This window comes from Hyperolius riggenbachi, chromosome 1 (assembly GCF_040937935.1).
Source record: "Hyperolius riggenbachi isolate aHypRig1 chromosome 1, aHypRig1.pri, whole genome shotgun sequence".
In the NCBI taxonomy this organism is placed as follows: domain Eukaryota; kingdom Metazoa; phylum Chordata; class Amphibia; order Anura; family Hyperoliidae; genus Hyperolius; species Hyperolius riggenbachi.
Window position 1 is genome coordinate 10,507,038 of NC_090646.1, and position 12,199 is coordinate 10,519,236.

The window sequence follows — 12,199 nt, forward strand, 5'->3', positions numbered from 1 at the left end:
CAGCCTGCGGTGGGGACAGAGCGGAGTGTCCGGCGGGAGCGACGGTAACTTGCGGCGATTCGTCGGGAAGCGGCGGTTTGCTGGACCAGCACCCTCTGGTCCTTAAAGGGAACCAGAGAGGAACGAGGGGTGAAAAAGGGCAAAGATGTTATACATACCTGGGGCTTCTTCCAGCCCCATAAGCCTGAATCGCTCCCACGCCGCCGTCCTCAGCTTCCTGGATCCGCCGGTACCGGGCCCGTCACTTCCGGTGGACGCGGCCAATTCTCCGCATCACAGGGGCTCCCTCCATACATGTACGCATGCGGCTGCGCAGTAAGCAGCCACATGCGTATCTGTATGGGGAGAGCACCCTGTGATGCGGAGAATTGGCCGCGTCCGCCGGCCGACTTGCCGACTCGCGGCAATGACGGGACCCGGTGGCGGCGGATCCAGGCAGCGGAGGACGGCGGCGTGGGAGCGATCCGTGCGTATGGGGCTGGAGGAAGCCCCAGGTATGTATAGTCCATCCTCTCTGGTTCCCTTTAAGGGGGCAGAGGGTGCTGGTCCAGAAAGGGTTCAAAAATAAGCCATGTACCTCACATGTTCAGAACTGCATGGTTGGCAATGGCCTTTTTTCAGTAAAAAGTGGACCTGAACTCTTGCACAGGACAGAAGGAAAACATAGGGAAATGGACCCTGCATTTATTTATTTAGATAATACATAGTGCAATACTGCATATATATGTGATGGCACCCAGTGATCACTTCAGGACATATAGAGTGATACCTTCACCCACAGATACACTTATAGGGGTACACTCCCCTCTAGGGGGTTTACTTTCACCGTGTGTCCCTTGAAAAAAAGCATATCAGCCCTCCTATGATCTGGGCACAAAGACCTTAAAAATAAGCCTTTGAAAGACAGGAGACAAGTATTCCACAGTGTAAAACTGTAATACTATTTTATCGCTGAAAATGTAATAAAATCTGCGTACCAAATAGAGTAGAACACAGCGCTTATCTGATTCTGGCAGTATCTGCCGCGGTCGGATCCCCCTGCACACTCTCAGTACTGTCCTGCTCGTACTCTCTTCTAGGTAGCATTCTGTGTGACTCTAAGCTCCCTCCTACGCGTTTCGTCAGGAGCCCCTGATGAGTCATACTGACGAAATGGGGAGAAGGGCTTAGAGCCTTTAAAGAGACACTGAAGTGAGAATAAATCTCGCTACAGAGCTTATATTCAGCACGGGCATATGTGACCCTGCTAAAACGTCGCTATCCCGCGGCTAAACGGGGGACCTCCCAAATCCCCCCTGCAAAATCCGCAACCAACTTGGGCATAGATTTTGCTGCTGTTGAGGCAGGGCTAACGGCTGCAGCCCTGCCTCTCAGCGCCGTCTATCAGCGGCGCATCGCCGCCTCTCCCCCACCCCTCTCAGCGAAGGAAGACTGAGAGGGGTGGTGGAGAGGCGGAGATACGCGCTGATAGACGCGCTGAGAGGCAGGGCTTCGGCCATTAGCCATGCCTCACCAGGAAGAGATCCCCGGGACTCTACGAGGGGATTTGGAAGGTAAGGGACCACCGTTTAGCCACGGGATAGCGGCGTTTTAGCAGGGGCACACATGCCCCTGCTGAATATAAGCTCTGAAACGAGATTTATTCTCACTTCAGAGTCTCTTTAACTGTAATAGCTGGATCCTGGTTTTGTAAGTGTGAGCCCTGGGGTATCTCTTGCCTTCCTTTCTGTCCCCAGTGACTGATCTAGGGGGGGGGGGGGGGGCAAGCGGGTCTCGTGCCCCAGGCGCAGTTTGTTAAATTCTTAAAAAGGCGGCAAAATTTGGATGGGGAATGGCAGTTTAGGCGCCAAAACCTGACCTTGCCCCAGGCGCAACTTGGGGCAACTTGGTCTAGATCCGTCCCTGTCTGTCCCTATGCCCCATTCTCCACCACTGTCTTCACCCTATGTGGCTCAGCCTCAGGAGACTTTATACTTCATCCTAGCACTCGTGTACTCCCAACTCAAGCCTTTTGTACATGAAATAGAATGTAATTGTGTGGAGGCAGAAGTACGACCACAACCTCACTTCGCAGAATACAGGCAGAAAGAGGGGTAAATGGTCCAAGGTCATACATGGAGGTCATATGACTATCAATTCAGGGTGGGTCACACAAACCTGAGGTCAGGTACAAGCCAAAGGTCAATACACAGCAAAACAGGAAACCAGGTGAGTATCCAGGGGAAAGGCAAAAGTGTATTCACAATGAATAAAAGTCCATACAGGTCAAAAAAGGTCACAATGACAAATCTAACAGAAATGCACACTATTTTAACAGTAACTAACACTATCGTGGGTGAGAACAAACTGATGGTGCAACACTTTATTGTGGCTGGAGCCAATCAGTCTGGACAACAGGTCAAAGTAGCCAATAGGCTATTAGGGCAACAGAGAGACCCATTGGTCACTGTACACTAATCAATTACCCTCTGGCTGCTAATGCCAGCCCGGAGGGACTAGGATGCTCACTTGTCTAATGAAGCTGCCCGCACACAAGTGAATAAACATACAGAGATGTTGGGTATGTCCCACCCAAGAAGAGACCCGCCATCCAAACACGTTAACCAGCTCTTTAAAAAGCTGGCTGCTTTGCTGGAGCATTTAGCATGTTCCTTAACCACTTAAGCCTATCTGGACGAATATGTTCGTCCAGATAGACTGTGCTGCTGCAGCTGAATGAGGTGTGCTCCCGTGCGCTCCCGCCGCCTGCCGTTAGTCCCCCAATCAATGAATGGGAATATATTTCCCATTCATCGACCTAAGTCACCCGGAGAAAAAACGACGGTCTCTTACCAGAGGCCGCAGTCTTCCTGCTAAAAAAGAAGTTCCCCTTCCTCATTCTAGTTCCTGAAAGCATGATTGTTTGCTTCCAGGACTTTTTGACTGTGGACATTTTGTGGCCAAATAGTAAAACTACACCCACATACATTTTTAAATAAAGAAATACATTATATTACATTTAAAATTAGCTGTTTACCTACCACACCAAAAATTACCCAAATAATTTTTTTAATTAAAAAAAAAAAAAATCCAATTAAAAAAAAAAAACACAACATAAATAGTTACCTAAGTGTAACATCCGCAGAAGCTGTGGCTGTGGGCACGCAAGGTGTCTCCGCAGCTGCCTTGCTTTCCTGCTCAGGGACTCCGCCCGTTCCTCTGGCGTCTAGTATGCCGAGGACGGGGTTGTCATTTGCCCATAGGGTTGCTGTGCAGTATCGTGCCGGCGCGCGTGGAGACAGGACCTTTATGCTGGGAGGAGGCGCGTCAGCTGACCAGCCAGTCGGCTGACGTCAGAGGAGACTTACGCCACTCCGGATTGGCTGATTGATGTGGGCGCGGCTGTGGGGTCTCTTTCTGCTTCAAATGCCTTCAGTGTTCACTCGCAACCTGTCTGCTGTTGCGAATGCTTATGTGTTAGCGCTCAGACCTTAGACAGTATCCGGTGTGCTTTGATCTGGGAGGAAACCAGGGATTTCACACAAGACTAGGATTATTGTATTATTGTTATATTTGATATTCTGTGTATGACTCTGGCTTATCTCTGACCTTGCTCTTGCTAATCGATTCTGTACCTCTGCCCATCTGACTCTGTTGCCCGAACTCTGCCTGATATTTCACCACTCTCTTGCCTGCCGAATATGTACTGTACCTGGCCGCCTGTTGCCGATCCTAGCCTGTCTGACCACTCTACTCACCAGTGAGCCCTTGTCACTGGTGAGGTGCTCACTGATAGTACCCACCAGCTCCTCTGGTGAGGTCTAGTTAAACTATTCAGTTACTGTTGTACCCATAGTACCCACCAGCTCCTCTGGTGAGGTCTGGTCAAACTATTCAGTTACTGTTGTACCAATAGTACCCACCAGCTCCTCTGGTGAGGTCTAGTCAAACTATTCAGTTACTATTGCACCAAGCACTATACACCTTGCTATTCTGCTAGCTATACTTGCATTATTGGTGATTCTGCAGATCACCACATAATCAGGTATAGTGTCTGTATTATCGGTGATACTGCAGATCACACATAATCAGACGTCTGTGTTGCTACACCAATTGTTACACTAAGGGTCTGAACTTTTTAAATATGCATGACAAGAGACTATGTTAATATAATTTTAGGCTTGTAAATATTGATGGACGCGAATTGAAAAAAATGTACCTTTGTTTTCAAATAAAATATCGGCGCCATAAATTGTGATAGGGACATAATTTAAATGGTGTAATAACCGGGACAAATGGGCAAATAAAATACATGGGTTTTAATCATGGTAGCATGTATTAATTTCAAACTATGATGGCCAAAAACTGAGAAATAATTAATTTGTTCCATTTCTTTCTTAATCTTCCTGTTAAAATGGATTTAGAATAAAATAATTCTTAGCAAAATGTACCACCCAAAGAAAGCCTAAATGGTGGTGGAAAAAAAAGATATAGATCATTTCAGTGTGATAAGTAGTGATAAAGTTATTGGCGAATGAATGGGAGATGCAAGTTGTTTGGATGCATAAAGTGCACAACACTGTGGGCTGAAGTGGTTAACCCATTCAGGTTCCGTCGTTTTCACGTGAGAAATGTTCACCTCCCATTCATTAGCCTATAACTTTATCACTACTTATCACAATGCACTGATCTATATCTTGTTTTTTCCGCCACCAATTAGGCTTTCTTTGGGGGGTACATTTTGCTAAGAGCCACTTTACTGTAAATGCATTTTAACAGGAAGAATAAGAAAAAGCGGAAAAAAATCATTATTTCTCAGTTTTCAGCCATTATAGCTTTAAAATAATACATGCCTCCATAATTAAAACTCATGTATTGTATTTGCCCATATATCCCGGTTATTACACCGTTAAAATTATGTCCCTATCACAATGTATGGCGACAATATTTTATTTGGAAATAAAGGTGCATTTTTTCCGTTTTGCATCTATCACTATTTACAAGTTTAAAATAAAAAAATATATAGAAATATTTCATCTTTACATTGATATTTAAAAAGTTTAGACCCTTAGGTAAATATTTACATGTTTTTTTTTATTGTAATGTTTTTTTTTATAGTAAACATTTTATTTGGGTAGATTTGGGAGGGTGGGAGGTAAACAATAGATTTATAATGTAAATGTGTGTTAATTTTAATTTTTTTTTTTTTACAGGTGTAGTATTACTTTTTGGCCACAAGATGGCGGCCATGAGTTTGTTTACATGACGTCACTCTAAGCGTAACATACGCTTACAGTGACGCATCGGGAAGGGAACGGCCAGGAAAGGCGCAGCTTCCGAGAGAAGCTGTCGCTTTTTCAGCGGGGGAGAGGAATCAATGATCGGGCACCATAGCCCGATACATTGATTCCCTGGCTACCGAATCCGCGGCCGGTAGTGCGCGTGCACGCGCGCGATCGGCCGCGGGAGCACGCGGTAGCGCGCATGGTTCCTGGACGTAGAAACTACGTCCAGGAACCAAAATAGGTTAAAGGGTCACTTAAAGCAAAAAAAAAAAAAAAAAACTTTTACTCACCTGGGGTTTCTACCAGCCCAAAGCAGCTGTCCCGTGGCCACGTAGTCTCGCTCGGATCCTCCTGTCCCCGCCGGCAGCTACTTCCGGTTTCGGCGACAGGCCCGACAGGCCTGGGAACGTGAGTGATTCTTCACATTCCTGGCCACAATAGCGCCCTCTATACTGTTATTGCTGCCATGAACGTGAACAATCACTCGCGTTCCCAGGCCTTTCGCCAAAACCGGAAGTAGCTGCCGGCGGGGCCAGGAGGATCCGAGCGAGACTGTGTGGGCACAGGATGGCTGCAGGGGGCTGGTGGTAGCCCCAGGTGAGTAAAACTCTTTTTTTTTGCCTTAAAGGGAACCTGAACTGAGTATATAAACACATGAGGTAACTTCAAATGAACATTACAAAGTTACCTTGCCATCAGTTCCTCTCAGAAGCTCACCATTTTCTTCTGACAATGATCCCTGCCAGTTCTGACATAATTTTGTCAGAACTGAAATATATCAGTTGCTGTCAGTTATAGATCAGTTGCTGTCAGTTATATATCAGTTGCTGTCAGTTATAGCTGAGAGGTCAACTGATGTGACAGGTAATGTCCATGTTTCCCTATGGCTCAAGTGGGTGATGTTATAGTTTAACAGTGTGCTGACCAGAAAGCTGTTATGGGGTAATGGCCATTTTCAAAAAGGAGGACGGAGAATTCCCTTGATCACAGTGGGCAAACAGGACACGGGAGAGGAGAAAGAGATTGAGGAGTAGACTACATGGGAGGTAAGTATGACTTGTGTATGTTTATTTTGACTTTTAATTTTCATTTCAGGTTTTCTTTAAGCGGCCCTTTAAGTTAAAACCCTTTCACTATTTTTTATGCAATACATACTCTTATCATATATCAGTGTACTGATGCACACTGCTGTACACAGTGTGCAGGAGTGCAATAGAGAGTATTTAGGATTAATGTTTACCTTTGTCATTGGCCACTCCAGCAACAGGCCACTTACATTTAACAGCCCTCCTCTAGCAGCCAGCGGCACCGCCAGAGAAAATAATTAACCACATTTGCCCATTTAGAGGTTTGTGGAGCCACTCATACTCACATGGGAGCTCTGGAGTCTCTGGGGGTTTCTGCACAGTTGAGAAGCCACTTAACCACTCCAGCCTGAAAACAAGAAGCCAGCTGTTAGAACTTGCTCTCGGAAAAGGTAGACTTTTTCAAGGAAAGTTTGTGACAGCTGCATATTTCTTTACTGTCCTCTAGCCCAACTGAATATTTCAAAAGGCTTCTTTGGCAGATGTGGTGCATTGGAGGTCATAATAAATTTCTCCTAACACAGCAAAAGAAAAAAGTAGATGGGGTCAGCTAATAGTTCACCTTTCTTCTCTATGAATTGACTTAACCTCCTTGCCGGTTATCACAAGCTGAGCTCAGGGTAACTTGCGCAGGGGGATTGCTCTGGCCCTGTTGGGCCGATTTGTGCAATTGTTTTTTCCTACACGCAGCTAGCACTTTGCTGGCTGCGTGTGGTACGAGATCGCCGCCGCTACCCGCCGATTCGCCGCTACCCGCCGCGCTGAGACGCCCCCCCCCCCAGACCCCTGCCAGCCTGGACAATCAGTGCCAGGCAGCACTGAGGGGTGGATCGGGATTCCTTCTGACGTCCCGACATCCATGACGTCGGTGACGTCATCCCGCCCCGTCGCCATGGCGACGGGGGAAGCCTTGCAGGAAATCCCGTTCTGAACGGGATTTCCTGCTTGCTCTGATCGCCGGAGGCGATCGAAGTGGGTGGGGGGATGCCGCTGCTCAGCGGCTATCATGTAGTGAGCTCTAGGCTAGCTACATGATTTTAAAAAAAATAAATTTAAAAAAGTGCTGTGCTGCCCCCTTGCTGCAATAATTTGAACGGCAAGGGGGTTAAAGAGACACTGAAGTGAAAAAAAAAAAATGATATAATGAAGTGGTTGTGTAGTACAGATAATTACTAGAACATTAGTAGCAAAGAAAATATTCTCATATTTTTATTTTCAGTTATATAGTGTTTTTTTTTTTTTTTTTTTATAACATTGCATCATTCTCTAATATTTGCAGTTTACACACTACTCAGCATTCTAAATGATTTTACAGAGCAGGCCAGTGAACTTTTAAACTATCCTCAGCTGAAGAAAAACAATACAGTGACTGACAGTTGCGATAACAAGCTTCAGAAGACACAGCTCTCTGCGACTTTGAATTTGAAAGTCGTGGAGCTCAATGGCTCTTTTGCATAGATAACAACTGAAGTTTCTTAACTCTTCCTGTACTGGAAACAATATTAGACTTATGTCTCTGTTCCTAATGTTTTATTTCTTAGCTGTACTACACATATAAATCATTATATCATATTTTTTCAGCTTCAGTGTCTCTTTAATAGGAACTGTGATGAAAAGTAATCCTAGATATGTGATGCCCTTCTATTTGCCAGAAGCCAGCATTGAGCCTCCTGCATTAATATCCTCCAATCTTACATTTTTTTGCCCATTGTGACTTCTGTTAAGGACATCATCATGGCTTTCAGTTGTTGTTCCCTGTAGCCAGGTCGGCGAAGGAACCCGGGGCTAGGGATAAGCACTGGCATCCGCCAACTTAGCTGCACAGAGCTGACCACAATGCTCAGCCGTCCAGGGGAGCTTTAACACCCTCCCATGACCAGTGGTTCACCCATTTCCAGACACTAAGCAGATTATCTCACCTGGTTACAGACATATGATGACCACAAAGTAACTGCTTGGAATCTTGCATGCCCATAAGAATGGAAGGACTGCAGTCTGACATCAGACTGTAGTACACATGGGAATGCTATGGACCTAAAGTGTTATGAGTCTGTGTGCTGTTTTTCTGGCTGTTTTTTATATTTTAGGATGAAGAGTTTCCTCACCTTCCAAAAAATGCTGTTGCCAAGAGACAGGGGGGGGGGGGGGGGGCTATTGTAGTAGCTATGAATAAGTAGTTACCTTATTTTTCAGAATATAAAACACTGTGGACTATAAGATGCATTTAGGTTTAGAGGTCAAACCCCAAGAGAAAAAAAATAAATAAACGGTGCCAGGGTCGGTTCTAGACTTTTTGTGCTGATCCTCTCCTTCCCAAATTTGGAATGATCACACAGCACCCAACAATTTTCCCCACACATTATAGCTTGGTGCAACCAAAAAAAAATAAAAATAAACCCTCGGTATAGATAGGTAGGTAGCCATGTATAGGTTCCCCCAGTATAGAAATCCAGGTATAGGTGCCCAGTGGTGCTCATCCGGATTCCGGATATCCGGGTAACACGGATATCCAAACTTTTTTACGCTACCCAATTCGGATTGGGATCCCAGATTTTTTTTAAATCCGGCTAGCTATCTGCGGATATTTGGGCGCATAACGCGGATATCCGCGGATATTGTGGATATCCAGATTCCGAAATACTGTAACTAAGGAGATGACGTCCTGGAGCCAATCAGAGGGCTCCCAGCAGAAGCCCTAGCAACCAATCACAGAGGAGAACCCTGGCCAGCCCCACCTGACTGCATTGAGCCAATCAGAGGGCTCCCAGTTTAAACCTTGACACCCAATCACAGAAAGGAACACTGGCCATCCCCCCTGTATAATAAGGAGGTGTAATGATCGCTGCTGCAGCAGCTATTACTGGAAGTAGTAGTGCTGCAGCTCAGGCAGTTCTGATCTATTTCCATGCAAGTTGCATAGCTTTGTCTGTCTTTCCCTGCTGTCAGCTTGTGACTGATTATCATTCACCTGTGTGGGAATCTGCATGTCTGCTCCCATTGGATGACCTCAGTATAAAGATCTGCTTCCTGCAGGGTTTCCTTGGGTTTTCATAGCTTCAGCTTAAGCCTGCCTTGCTGTCGCTTTAGCCCCCGATCGTGTTTCTTGTTATAAAGATACTTTGCTGGTCTTTGCATCATATATTGGTTCATTGCCAATATATATGCATACCAGCACGTTTATTATTTTCCTTGTATTTGTGTTACGTTAATACATCAGTGTCGCTGATGTATACGTACACGAACTGTTTATATCCTGTGTGCAGTTAGTCAGCTTCCAGCACGTTTTGGTAGGTTGCGCGTACCGTGACCACCCGTGCTGAGGTAGTTACCCTGCTCCTGGTTCTGCTTGTGGATTGCGTTCATCTTTGCGAAGAGATAACGAATCCTTCTGAATCCTGTTCTGTTACTGTTTGTGGATTGCGTTCATCTCTGCGAAGAGATAACGAATCCTTCTGAATCCTGTTCTGTTACCGTTTGTGGATTGCGTTCATCTCTGCGAAGAGATAGCGAATCCTTCTGAGTCCTGTTCCCTGTATTGCTCCAGTCTAAGTCAGTGTTCCAGCTTATGTCATATATCGGTTAATTGCCGATATATACATATGTTAGTCAGACGTTACAAATAGTTTCATTGATAGCTGTAATTGTAATGCGCTAGGAAAACATACTTATTGTATATTTATCTGTGTTACGTTCATCTATCTAAATCCTGCTATTTTCTGACTATCCTGTCCTGTCTTTGTGAGGCACGCCATCGCCGCATCGCATTGGCTGCCTCATTCCAGTCTGTCTGGTTTTGGACGCTTGCTGTCGCTAAGTAGCCGCTAGCTAGCAAGCGTTCATTCTGTCTACCTGTCCTGATCTCCTCAGTTCTGGTTTATGCGCTCAGCGCTACTTTGCGCTGAGACGTTATAACGAAAGCATTGTTTGTGGCTGTCAGATCTGCACCGGCTCTGTGCGCCACAATCTCCTATTGGAGTCAGTCCTCCCCTCCACTATACTAGGGATAGCCTGTTTCCTGGTGCTAGTGTGTGTACCTCCTCCACGCCAGCTCATGCGTTGCATGCTGACTGTGGAGAATACACCACCAAGCCTTACATTATGAAAACCCCCATTACCAATCCCCATTGTGGGGGGGATTCCCAGAAAGTATGACACTGTTAATTATGGTTCCTGTTCCTTTAAGAAATTTGAAGAACTTAGCTCTGAAACAGAAAATGAGTTTTTCTCTGAATGTGCCAGGTTCCTGACCAATCCTGATCTCCAAGCGACTCCTGTTTCAACCTGGGCACTCCAACTAAGTTATATTTTGTTTAAAGGGGAATTATTCCAGTGGGCATTTGATGTTCTCAATCATTCCGATTTGAAAGAGAGACCACTGGAATTTCTAGCGTTTGTGATCCATAACTGGTTGCGCATAGATCCATTGCCTTTTCCTCTTAATGAACTCCTGGCAGCAGGCCAATCAGCTGCTCCTTCAATTGCTGGCAAGAATGAGCAGCAAGCAGAAAGTGTTACTGATAATTTTCCTGCAGCTTTGAATAAATCACCAAAAACCGCAAGGTCAAAGGCAAAACGCAAACGTTCTAAGAAACGTGTCCAATCTGCAGAATCGTTATCCTTAGCGACTGAGACCTATAATGAGATTCTGCCATTAACAGATAATGAAATGCAATTGTCTTTCAGGGGAGTTAAATGGACTTATGAAACTACTAATGAACTTTCCTCCCTGGCTAGGGAAAATAAAGATTTTTTGTTTAAAAGAATTATCTGAGTATGATTATGATGAGATATTACAGAGTATTGAACAAATCAACTTATTTGTGAACCAAGGGAAGTTTGCATACACTACAGTTCAACACTTGCTACAGGTATTGGAGATTCTTAAGAATAAGGAATCTGCCAATCACCTGCTAATTAACCCTATACATGTGCCTGCCACAATCATATCTGCAAACCATGATCTGCCTGTTAAGTATGCTTGGAATCCTCCATTTGAGAAAGGAGAGATGGAAGCTCTGGTCAATGAATGGAAGAATGATTCAAGTTCATTTTGTCAATTTTACAGTGCAAAAAGTGAATTGGTATTGAATGCATGCATTAAGTCTGCCTATAACCTAATAAAAACTGGTGTGTGTGAGTATGACTTTGTGGCTCCATTGATTGATGTGTGGGAACTGATTTTGGATGATTTTTTTGTGACTCCGAATTCGCAAATTTGGCGTTCTGACCCGCCTGCTTCAGCACCTTTGGCTGATTCAGCAGGTGATTCGGAGCTCTTTTTGTGTGAAATTGAAGTTCCTGCAATTCCACCCTGTACCATGGATAACTCAGTGTTACTTCCCAGTAAAACAGAAGCCACTGATACATTCTTAACCTTGCCCTGCGCAAATTTCTCAGCAGAGAATCCAGAGGTCCTGCTGACTTCCGAGTCCAGCCTAGCCAGTACTCATGACTCTTTGTTTAGTGAAACAGACACCAGAAAAATCTTGCCTGTCTCTGCAAACACTTCTGCAGAAATTACCTGTGTTAATAAAGTTCAACTCCTGTCTGATCCAGCAGATGCCAATAGATGCACTACATCAGTTTCCGAGTCCCAGCAATTCTGTCCAGAAACCTCAGAACCCCAGCATCTGAATTTTCCAATTTTACAAATGAATGGTGATTCAGATGCGCAAACATTGTGTCTTGATCTTCCTGTTTCCACACCTCGCTCTAGTTTCGTGAATAGCTCAGAGCATCTGCTATGTGAACCTGAAATCGCAGAATTATTACCTTGTTCAGAAAATTTTCCAATAAATTTGCCCTGTACCATGAATTGTGCAGTAGATCTCTCCAATGAAACTCAGGTCA